The sequence below is a fragment of the Pezoporus occidentalis genome, unplaced genomic scaffold (genome assembly GCF_034315485.1).
Source record: "Pezoporus occidentalis ecotype Australia unplaced genomic scaffold, CSIRO_AGI_Poc_V1 ctg5, whole genome shotgun sequence".
Taxonomy (NCBI): Eukaryota; Metazoa; Chordata; class Aves; order Psittaciformes; family Psittacidae; genus Pezoporus; species Pezoporus occidentalis.
This window is the reverse complement of record NW_026915835.1, coordinates 16,077,185-16,089,313: the sequence shown is the minus strand read 5'-3', so window position 1 is coordinate 16,089,313 and position 12,129 is coordinate 16,077,185. Positions and strand designations below refer to the sequence as shown.

Genomic DNA, 12,129 nt, shown 5'->3' with positions numbered 1-12,129 from the left:
ATGTTAGTGAAGAATGGGTGAAAGGAAATAAAAAAGGAAAAAAACAGAAATCTAAGGAAAAGAATGATCAAATGTCCACTGACAGACTTGAAAAATGCCCCAGAGAGTAGTGCAAAGACTAGACAGAGATAAAACCATAAGAAGGAATGGGGAAGAGGGAAATGATATTGTGACTACAGCCAATACAACAGTTTGTCTGTTGCTAAGAGTTAGTGAGAAACAACATGCTACTTTTCTTTTTAAAGTTATTATCTTAGAATAATTAAAAGAATTATTCAGAAAAATTGCATCGAATACTGAAAGATTATTTAGATTCTTGAAGGAGTTTTGAAAGTGAGAGTTGCAAACCTAGTGAAAGAATTCGAATATCCATTTTTAGATATTCATGTACATACCTGTAAAAATGTGTCTAATTAATGAATCTATAAAAACTGAGGCAAGACTCAATGCATTTTGCACAGGAAACAACTCTCCCGTCCCTTCTGCAGTTCAATAAGAACAAATGCTGGTTAACATCTTCCCAGGATGTAAATGTGTTTGTGTACATATAATTAAAAATATACATACATATACTAGCTCAGATCTAATCATTAGAAAGGCTAATTCAATTAAATATATCAATCCAGTTTTGTTGATTATTTCAATAGGGACAATATTGAGCTCTCCTGATATAACCACTGAACAACAAAGGTGTTAGCACTCAGAAAAGGTGAAGTTGCATATCTGAACTCCATCTTTTTGTCTACAGTAGTGGAGTTCTTGTGTGTTAACAGGCAGACCTGAACATTTTGTAAGGTGCTTTCAGAAATCTCTCCCTGAAAATAAATGATGAAATCCCTCTTTAAGAGAGAGATACACACTTTCATATAAACAAAAGGGAAGAAAATTCAAAACATAAATATTAAACAAAGATAACTTGAAGAATTTTCCTACTTATTGGTAAATACCATTATGCAACATTACAAACTTTAACTGATTCTGCAGTAAAATACCTATAATAAAAAAAAAATTATTCTAAGAATAAGAACATAACATGTATAACATTTATAAAAAGGATGAGAAAATTTTGAAATTATAACACACTAAGAGATCAGTGGGAATAGTTTAACATGTAGCTACATCACACAGCAGACATGCATGTTCTGGGAGCAGACATGCATGATCATGTATGAACCTTCTGCTTTTGGATCACAGATTTCTCCCCCTCCCCGAATAATAGTTGACTGGAATGATAACTGGTATCTTACAAGGGAAATGGAAAGACTTACAAACATACATTTCCAAGGCTGATACATCTGTGTTACAAAGGGATTCAACTACAAAATACCAAATAATGACCATGACATGTGAAATCATTCTTTGTGTTTTGACTGGAATTGTGATATAAGTAATTATTTCTCCAGCAATCAATATCTTCAAAACTTGATTAATGAAATACTATTGTCTCCTCTGTTATTTTTTCAAAAATATTCCATGTTGTAAAACATACTCAAACATCTCTCAAACCCCTATCATCTATGTATCTTCTGCAGTGAACCAGAAATTGCCAAATATACATAATTGTGAAACAGATAGCAAAGAGGTAGCAAAGTGCTGATTCCTTACAGTGGATTCCACACCCGTTTGTTTGTTTGTTTGTTCATTTATTTCCCTCTGAGAGATTTCTAATTGAAAACAGCTCTTCACACTTAGTCTTCTAAGGAGAGGTTTAACATCAGTGAATTTCAATTTAATCACAAACCTATGTTGACTTTCTCATTTAGATACTAATCATTTTCAGCTCTTCAATATTTCTGGTGCCTGGCCTTCTGTTATATAAACTCAGTTCTCCATTAAATTTTGTTTAAATTCAGCTCCTCAACCTTTCACTTCAGCTGTTCAAAAATTCAGACTTCCTCATGAAGTTCTATACCTATGGGGTCCTGCTTTCTTTTACATCACTCCATTCACATACCTATTCCTTCTTCATTCTACTGTTTTTCCATTCCCAGGCTCACTATGTTCATTTTCAATTGTACAAAGGAACAATACAGAGAATTTACAAAACAGTAGAAATTTATGAAAACAGAATATATGTATCAGAAAAAGATGAGAGTTTGACTTCTGTGCTAATTGTTTAGTTTAGAAGATCAAGAAAAAAAAAACCAAACCCAAGAGCTTGGCAGTTGACACAGAAATGTGCTTTGGCAGCTGGGGTAAAAAGCATTCATTACATCTATTTATCATCATGATTTTGTGTGCTAGCCTCTTTTCATTACCTCCCTTCTGTTATATACGGTCCATTAAACTGCCTTCATTGAAAACATATATTGCTTATTCTACAGCAAATTAAAGATATTCTGAATTATTTTTTCTGTTGGCTTGTTTCCTGTTGCAGTCAGATTTAATAACCCATGGGATGATCTGCTCCACCCCCCACTGGGGTGGAGCAGATCATCCCATGCAATATATGTGGGCTACAGAAACATTTAGTATATGTGAAGCCAAAAATGTATTATAGTCCAACTGATATCATAACTGTCTAACAAATTATTACAACTGCAATCATTATAGAAAAATAAAGCAATTAAAAAAAATACACTACAGAGCAAGTATTAATGGTAATAACAATTGAAATTGTTATCCACATACTTCCTAGTGTCTTCCTCTTTGATAATATGCTTACCCTTACATTCTCACACTGGGTCCTAAGGAATTCTTGTTCTAGGGAAAGGAGGACCACTGAGTGTCTGGAGGCCTTTGCAGGGAGGCATATATTGTTAGTTGTGGGGGTTTCTTCTAATCCTTGAAGAGATTGATGTTGATGCTAAGTTCTGTGTTCTTGTGCTAACTCTGCTTAGGATCATTTTTGTATGACTAATCACCAAAGGCCAATTACTTTTCACTAGTAAATGCAACCTTGCAAACCAAATAAAAGCAGTTGATGGATAAGCTTTGAAGAAAAGGTAACTAAGCGTACATAGTTCATCTCTTAAACTGTTTTTGCTCAGTTTGCAAAGTTTCATTTACTAGTGACAAGTAATGAACATTGGTGATTAGTGTTTACATCCCTTGGCGCCTATTAGTATTCTGTGCATGCACTTTCAGGGATTCTGTTGTCACACTGAGCTTGCATGTTTCAAGGGTCCTATTAGCTATCTCCTACCTTTCTTTAACAGCCTTCATGCTGTTTTTTTTTCCTTGTATTGTAAGTAATGTTCTATTACCATAACCTAGTCAGACATGGGTCCTTGTTTTAGGTCACTGAATAGCTTGTACAATGATCTAGTAAAAGACATATATGTATGTGTATGAACATATATAGAGATAAAAAGCATTGATGAATTCTTGTTATTGCCATCTGCTACTCATAACAATCTACTTTATAAAATTACTCAGCAGGGATTTGCACTTTCACTTTGTGTCAAGCACACTCTAGGACATATTCAAAGTCGTAGTCTTCAAAGAGTTCCACTAGCAACATCTCAATTGTTCTTCATTACAAGATCCAAGTATGCACCATGTTCATACCTGGATACATGCATATCACCCAATATACATGTGAAGACAGATCTAAAGAACATTTTGGTAGGGTCAGGGTGTCAGCATGATTGAGAGACCAAGATGCCTTAACCTGGCAACTATGTTACCTGGGGTTTCTAGAAATTTCCATACACAAGAGTCTCATCAGAAAGAACTGATGGAATATTTTAGCATGAGTAATGAATTTGCCTAGTCAATTATTATGCAGTTCTCTTTTTAAGCAGCCGCACAGCTAGTTAAATAAACATTATACTTTTTTCATACAGCAAATTATTTCTTCATTAATATGGTTTTCCATCATCCAGCCAAGTCCAGCTGATTCAAGATTTAATTGTAAACATGAAAGTAAAAAGAATCTTATTCACAAGGCTTTCTACAGAAGCAGAAAGATTAAAATAGCATTAACTTCTAGCTCAAATATACAAACCCCAAGATAAATTTAATTCCACAGAAGATCCACTTGCATAAATCCCTGAGAGCAAAAATAATCATTGGTTTGATTGTATTTTTTCAGGTGGAATGAAAAGTAACTGTTTGGGGGTTTATTGTTTTTTTGTTTTGGTTTGTTTGCTTGCTTTTGTTTAAATTTGCTGTTGCCTACTTCTTTCAGCGCAGGTTGAAACATCCTCTTTCTGGCTGGTAATTAACCAGGCTTCTTTTGGATCAAAACGTATGGCTGACAAGACTAAAGACATCTGAACAAATATATTTTCTGAGTCATTTGAAGCATGAATTACTTAGGCTAGTCCTCTGCCTTTGGGATTTCATTTAGCTGACCTCTAGGCATTTCAACGATTGCATAGGATGCTCCACCATAACAAGCCTTTCAAGATGAAAGAGCTACTGTTCACTTTGTCATTTTAATCCCACCATGTGAATTAAAAAATTACTTCTGTAGAAGTTATTTTGTATCAAACTGTTTAATAATGTGAACCAATAAGTCATTTTGAGGACTAATAAAATACTATGCAGTCATTCATATGAATCTTTAGATGATATTTACCATAGGTCTTTAACACTGGAATTCCTCAGTGTTAACACAGAGTTATGTAATATTAACCTTGCGAAGAAAAAGCACAAGTTTAGTATTTTTTGCTTCTTAATGAGTGTTTGTGTAGCAAAGGGCATTTAATTCGTGTAAAGTTATGGGGGAGATTTATGGTTTGTTTAACATAAAAGCTAAATTATTTTATCTATGTTAGAAAAGCTGATGTTCCAGTAATTTGAAATGTTCAATAAATTATTCACATATCTTGTTACAGTAATAGTCATAACACTTTTGTTATGGGAAAAAGGGAACACACCTATGCAGAACTAGGAATTTGCTGTTAATTAAAGTTGTATTAGTATAATCAGTATATTCATTTTTTTTAATTCTGGTTGCAATATTATAAACACTACTAGCATGAACTACATTATGATTACAGAAAAGCCTCATAAATAATACAATCTGATTTTTTTTACACATGTATTTTCTACTATCTATTTGGGGGTTTTTGAGTTGTGCGTGATTCAAATGTTGTTTTCAGTTTGTCCTGGGTTCAGCAGTAGCAGTCATGTTTCTCCTCCTTGGTAGCTGGTGCAGTGCACTGTTTTGACTTTCGGCCTGGGAACAGAGCTGATAGTGATGTTTTGGTTTGGCCAAGGACTTTGTGAGCCTCATGCTCTGCCAGGGAGGAGGGGAAGCCGGGAGGAAGCAGAGACAGGACACCTGACCCAAACTGACCAAAGAGGTATTCCATACCACAGCACGTCATGCCCAGGATGTAACTTGGAGTTAGCTGGAAGGGCTGGGAGACTGCAGGGTTGGAGGAGGTATCGGTCGGTGCTTGGTCGGGCTGAGGGGGGCCAGTTATCAGTCGGCTGGTGCTGTTGTATTCTCTTCCCTTGTTATTTCCTTTATCATTCTTATCACTGGTGGTAGCAGTAGTGATTTGTGTTATACCTTAGTTACTAAAGTGTTCTTATCTCAGCCCGTGGGAGTTACATTCTTTTTGATTCTCCTCTCTGTCCCTCCGGGAGTAGGGGGAGGGAAGGAAGGGGGGGAGTGAGTGAACGAGTTACCTGACTGGGTTTAAACCACGACACAGTTCTGATGGTATAGCCTTCCTCAAGAATGAGAGTGCTGGGTAAATTCAGCATATAATATTCATGCCAAGTTCTCCACCAGAGGAATATGATTTTGATGTTGGAGTTTTCTTTTTCCTTAATTTGCCTTGATAGGTGGAAATTATGGGTATGAGAAGAACAAACAAACCAGGTGACCCATTTTCTGCCTTTGCTTTGAGATGTTTAAATACATAATACTATTTAAAAAGAAGAATAAACCTTTGTGTAAATTTTAATACAGTTATTGGAAGTGTTCTAAGAATTTAGCTAAATGAGAAATAGTTAAGAACACACAAAATATGGTCATAATTTTGATTGGAGATGTTGTGGTATTGTGGCACAGATTACTGAGGTAAGGTAACTGGTGGACAGGTTTAGGTAGTTTCTAATGACAGCTTTTATACATTGCAAGTTTGAATTACTTTTTTTACATTATTTGTTTGGATTTCCTACCTTTAAAACATCTCCTTTCACTATACCATGCCTCTTTTGCACTTTTTCACATCCACTCTAGTCATTTGTATATTCTTGTAAATTGCTTTCAGATATGATCCAAAGGAAACTAACAGACATTAAAAAAAAAAAAAAAATCAGACATTTTTGTCAAATAAATGAAATATTGCAAAGTTATTCTGCAGGAAGAGGTATATACTTCTCACATTATATTTAATGGATCTAACATATCATACATTATATTTTCAATTAAAGTCAAAGAATACCAGATTGGATTTTAGATATTTTCTGTGTTTATCTAGGAGGAGGCAAAAAAGTATCAGGATGCTTTTATTTAATATTAGCAATAGTAACAAATATGGAAAATTTCTCCTTGCAGAAGACTTCACAAAGTGCGTCATTACTGTGTTTCTGGGAAAAGTTTTGAAAGGATTCAATAAAAGAAGGGTCTTTAAGGAAAATACTGGCTTGCTGTCTCTCTTCCCTCACCACCCCCCTCACACGCATTCCTCCCCAAGTTTGTTGCTCAGCTGTAAGAGCCTTAACTTGTGCTCTTTTGTCATGTAAAATGGACTGATGGATCTTTTCAAACAGAGATAAGAGCAAGGAAGATAACAATGCAAACATAGTTAAAGGAAATTTTCTTCTGTTCTGGTTTAACAGATAAGCAGACCCAAAATTACTCAGAAACAACACAATAGATGAATTTGTGATATACAGCTTTCCTGCCCAATCTACGTCTGTTGTTCTTATGTTTTTACTGGTAATTGTACATGATGATTTACTTTGCATTCCGTTATCCAATTAAAATTGTTTCCTGCATATTTAATCATACTGTTCTAAAGGTATGGGCATACATGAAGTCAGTGGTTTTATTGCCTTGACACACACTCCTCTTATCATAGAATCATAGAATTCTTTGTATGTCTCTAGTTAGCATTTTTGTTTGTTTGGTATGTTTTAATGCAAAAATAATTAACACCTTTAAAAGCAGTTCAGTCACTGTCTATGGTAGAATCATAGAGTGGTTAGGGTTTGAAAGGACCCTAAGATCACCTAGTTCCAACTCCCTTGACAAGGGCAAGGACACCTCCCACTAGACCAGGTTGCACAAGGTTCCTCATGAACACTGAATGCATGTCATGACTACTTAGCTATTAATCAGTTATTACGAAATAAAGAAGATAAATAAATTCCAAAGGGTTAAATCATCAAAATAAGCAAAATTGAAATCTCCACAGATAGTCTGCTCAGGCACAACAGAAATTGTCTTTCTGACAGCCAAAATTTCTATGTACTTTAAAAAACATTTGTAGTTAGATATTCACCCTCTTTGACTTCCAGAAAAGTATGTGTAAGATACTATTGAGTTTACCTGCACAGCAACCTGGTCCAAAAAAGCAGGTACCTGACTGATTAGTCCTGCTTTATTCCAGCATTTTCAATAGCAGAAGACTAATGAGTTCTTCCTTCCATTAAAGGAAAGATTGAGGTTTCTTTATATCTATTACAGATTAGATTTTACATTCCTTTAGCCAGTTATCTGCTAAAACACAACAGAAAACATCTTTTCTCACTAGGCTTGAATTATATAAGTTGGCGTAACGAAAATGTAGCCTTTTTAAAACTTATTATTCTTAGTGCATTTTATTGAGCTATCCTGGACATTGGGCTGCTAAAAAAGTTCAACTATGGCCCCTAGGTATAGTTTTTAAATCCCTTAATTTATCTCTTTTGAAAGCTGATAATATATATGTAAAATTAAACAAACCACTGAATCTTCTCACATAATCATATAAGCCTTCTATCACAATTAGGATAAGCTATAGGTATGGTTCAAAATTTCTAAAGAATCTGGCTGATAAATAAATAGTACTTGAATACTTACAGCTTAAAATTTTGGTTTGAGATAAAGGAATTTTAAATTTTTTAATCTATTTAATGCAATTATATATATGCCCATTTTTCCTGATGTTTGCTACCCTAAATTTCTCTTACCTTTTTATTTAAGAAAGAGAGGAACTGCAATGGAATTGATAGGAGGCCTCCTGTGCATATGCAGCCACACATGCTCACTGGCAATTACATACTTCTATAAGTTATAGAACAATCCAAAAATAGTACACCAGAGGTATTCACCTCACTGAACTCTACTATCCTACAGTATAGAAATCCCCATCTGAGTTGGCAGTTTAGCCTTCCATTTAATTTGGCCTATTTTAGTTATCTATTTTAAGATTTTATGAACTGAGCTCTAGTACACCCACCTGAAAGCCAGTTACCTTGAAGAATACATTAGAGGTGCACAGGGAAGCAGACATGAGGCATCACAACTGAAAATTAGGTGGGAAAAAATGAGGAGTAAGTGCATGAATTACCTTCACAGAGCTAGGATGTTACTTTGTCACATAGGATGCCTTAGGTAATATTCAGTTTTACATAAAAATTAGATTAAACATGCCTACCCCTCACCCCCTTAAATTTGCATTGTAATGCATACTTACGCAGGTTCTGTAAATTTGATTAGGACAGCTGAGTTTTCAGTCTATATTTTGTACTCTTGTTTTTCAGATTACTTTTAAAAGTACACGCACATGAGACAAGCTACAAAGAACGTTTATTTTTCCAGGTAACTGAGGAATACAAGAGCTGTCCCGGTTATCCTGATTTAGCTGGGGTAATTTGGGAGTATAGGAGATGTTCTGATATCCCAGCAAAAAAAAAACTTCAAGGAGCTATTTTGCTCTAAATTTTTTGTCTCGGGAAAATGCTTAATGTCTCTGCTTTCCATACATGCACCCAGCCCTGGATCTGACTCTGGCTCCAACCTGTTTATTTGTCTTTGATTCATTACAAAAAGTGAAGAATATTTAATGTCATCTGCATCAAGATGAGAGATGTAACATATTCCTCAATACTCAGTCCTATGCAGCACATCTGTGACACCTTAACAGAGCATGAGTGCTTACTGCATGTGTGTTTATAGACCTATCTGTGATGATGAACTATTTGAATAACAAGTATTTATCATAATTTTTGTCCGTTTTCTTTTCTTAACTGTAGATGTGTCTTGTAGCATTTCTAACAAGATTCTACCCAAGACAATATAAATTTAGCAGAATTGTAATTGTAATATTGTAATTGTAATATTACGGTACATGTTCATATAGCATTTATCTTTAGAAGAATGTCATTTGGGGGATGGGAGTGTTAGTCTCACCTGATTTTAGCTGCCAAACAATGGATGTCTTATACAAGTCATTTACAGTAGGTTGAATTACCTTTACGTAGAGACCTAAAGTGATTTGCATAATCCAGTCTCCTACCTTTTAGTTCATTAATATTTGTTCAGATAAGTTTCACTGAAACACAGCTGTTAAATTAAGAAGGCAGAAATTATCCTACTTACGTTTGGTAAGTCCCAAGCATGTTTTTAATGCAACTTTTGAATTAATGCAATGATGTAATAATACTTTTTTTCTTTTTTTTTTTTTTAAGTGAAAAGATATTTGGAAAAGTATCAGTAGTGCAGAAAGTGTGTATTTAAATAATAAGTAAATTTGATGCAATGAAAAAGTTTAGTATTTTAGTTGTTATTTATTGTTTCATGTAAAGGAATTTCACAGCTGGTGTATAATTTTATACACAAGAAAACAAAGACATTTTAACTGTTTGCAATGGGTTAGCTAACAGCCAGAATCCCATCCACCCTCTCCTTCCCATCCACTCCTCAGCATGGCAGGGGGAGCAAATAGGATGGGAAAGATCATGTGTTGACATAAAGATAGGGAGATTACTTAACAATTGCCCTTACTGGCAAAACAGACTCAAATTGGGGAAAACAAATTTAATCTATTGTCAATTACAATGTATTTAGGGAGGGAGAAACAAACAGAATCATAAAGCTAACAGGGTTCCTCTCCCCACTTTCCAGGTTCAACTTCACTCCTTCACTCCCTCACTCCCAAGGCATCTAGCAATAGAGGTTACCCCTACAGCTCCCTGCTGCCAGCACCTTGATATCTGCATCTAATATGCTGTTATTTGTTCCCTGTTTAATTTGTTTTCCTATTTTTATTCTTTAAAAATAGATAAAGGAGGCCTTCTGGCAAATACTTCCTGATGCTTCTATTCTAGCATGTACAAGATAAAGAACTGTAAATAAAATCTGAAATTAAGAGAAGTAGAAAATCACTCCTCCCATTCAACATTTTCAATTCAGCACTGTGAATGTTATGAAGATTAATACTAGCTCCTAATACTGGCTCTGATGTGCATGTGCAACTTTAAGAGATACTTGTGTGCCTACAAGGGAAATTTACCTTCCTAAGGAGGCATAAAAAGGTGAAAGTATTTATATTCAAGAACAACTGGTGTATGGCAAGTTCACTAATGACAACCAATATGCTGGATAGTATTCCCAGAAGAAATGGCAATGTACTCTCAAAATGTGGGCCTAGAAAGCATCATCGGACTGAAACCTAATTCTCACTTTTCTCAGCTTAGTATTCGTTTGCTTCTGACATTATTTTCCATTAACCTCATGCATTTTATTTATTTATTTATTGCTCTGTTTTTACATGTCATCAGAAATCTTTATTATTCTCAGAATGCTGCTCCAGTAAATATGAAATAAAGGGTCAAAGTTTGCATTCCAAAATTTAGGCTGAGCCAGTAATATAACTGTTATTTCTAGAGCTTAAACTTTTACTGTGTTTTTCATAGGCACGTTGAGGCTACTTATTTCTGTCAAAAAGTAGGAGACCTGCCACTCAAATGTCATATGTAATTTCCAAGCATGGGCTTAAAGAAACAGAAAGGCAACAGCAGACGATATTCGCTTAATTTTGGAAATGTTAAATTTCAGACACAGTTCTCATTGATGGTAGTTACAATTAGAAAAATGTCAATAAATACATATTGATAGAATCATAGAATCATAGAATAGTTAGGGTTGGAAAGGACCTTAAGATCATCTAGTTCATGTTTCCCATGCTTTACTTCCAGAAATGTCTTTGTAATTTGAGTTATTTAGTTGTGAATTCACATTCTGATGTAGTTTTCAGAGATACAAAGCACGATGGACCTTCACAGGTGATTGAAACACACAGAGAAAAAAAAACGAAACAAAACCCAAAACAGTTTTAACACAGTAGTTTATGTATAATTTAGCATTATCCTCAATATAACATTCTGTGAGAATAGTGTTCTCCTCCATTTCTGGCTCCTTCCAAACTTTAAGATTTGTCATGTTCCTATGTAGGCTGATGTCATCATGTAATTTCTAGGACTGCAACAGGAAAATATTATAGGCATTATTTACAGGCTGCAACACGATGCCAACACTGTCACTTGACAAAGCATTTTAAATTCTCTGTGGTGCCATTTGAAAACATTAAATCTAAATTTTAGGTTTGTGTTACTTCAGCACAAAGTACATCACGTTTTGATCACAAAGCTATTTCAGTAATGACTTCTAAATATAATTTCTTTGGTGTAATGTGCCTGATTATAATCTTACTTACTATGTATTTGCATTTGTTCATTGCTTTTATAAGATTTTATTTTATCATTGTTCAACATGTATAATCTTTACAATACTGCAGTGTAATAATTTTAATGTACTTCACAGAATCTTTTTTCGTTATTTATAGGGGAAAAAAATCTACCTAAAAATTACACAAAAACTGAAGGAGAATGCATATTTAATGAAATGGTTAACATTGTAACAGGATAATATTGAAAACAAATCAAATATACAAGGATATGTAGTTACATTTAAAAGGAGATTGCAAAAAAAGACTACCTAGCAAAAGTATCATACAGGCGTATATACATATATATAAAATATAGTGCTAAAATATGCTATTCAGTCATGAAACACTAATGTAGCTGTTGAACTGATGTAAGGTAGGTGTTCAAATTCTAGCTAAGTTTCAATACATTGTAAATCTAAATAAATAATACAAGTAAATAAAGCATTTGGATATCTATATAAATTTATAATTTTTAAATTCCAAACATAAAAGGATTTTGTACATGACA

At 34.3% G+C, this 12,129-nt stretch overlaps 1 long non-coding RNA gene across 1 annotated transcript in view; it reads left to right on the top strand.

Moving 5' to 3' along the window:
* The window catches only part of LOC134173181 (uncharacterized), a 134,577-nt gene extending 129,551 nt beyond the window's left edge, over window positions 1-5,026 (top strand). Inside the window, exon 3 of the long non-coding RNA XR_009968155.1 lies at window positions 4,138-5,026. This is a non-coding gene — a long non-coding RNA (uncharacterized LOC134173181). The remainder of the gene's footprint in view (window positions 1-4,137) is intronic.
* Window positions 5,027-12,129: the final 7,103 nt, after the last annotated feature.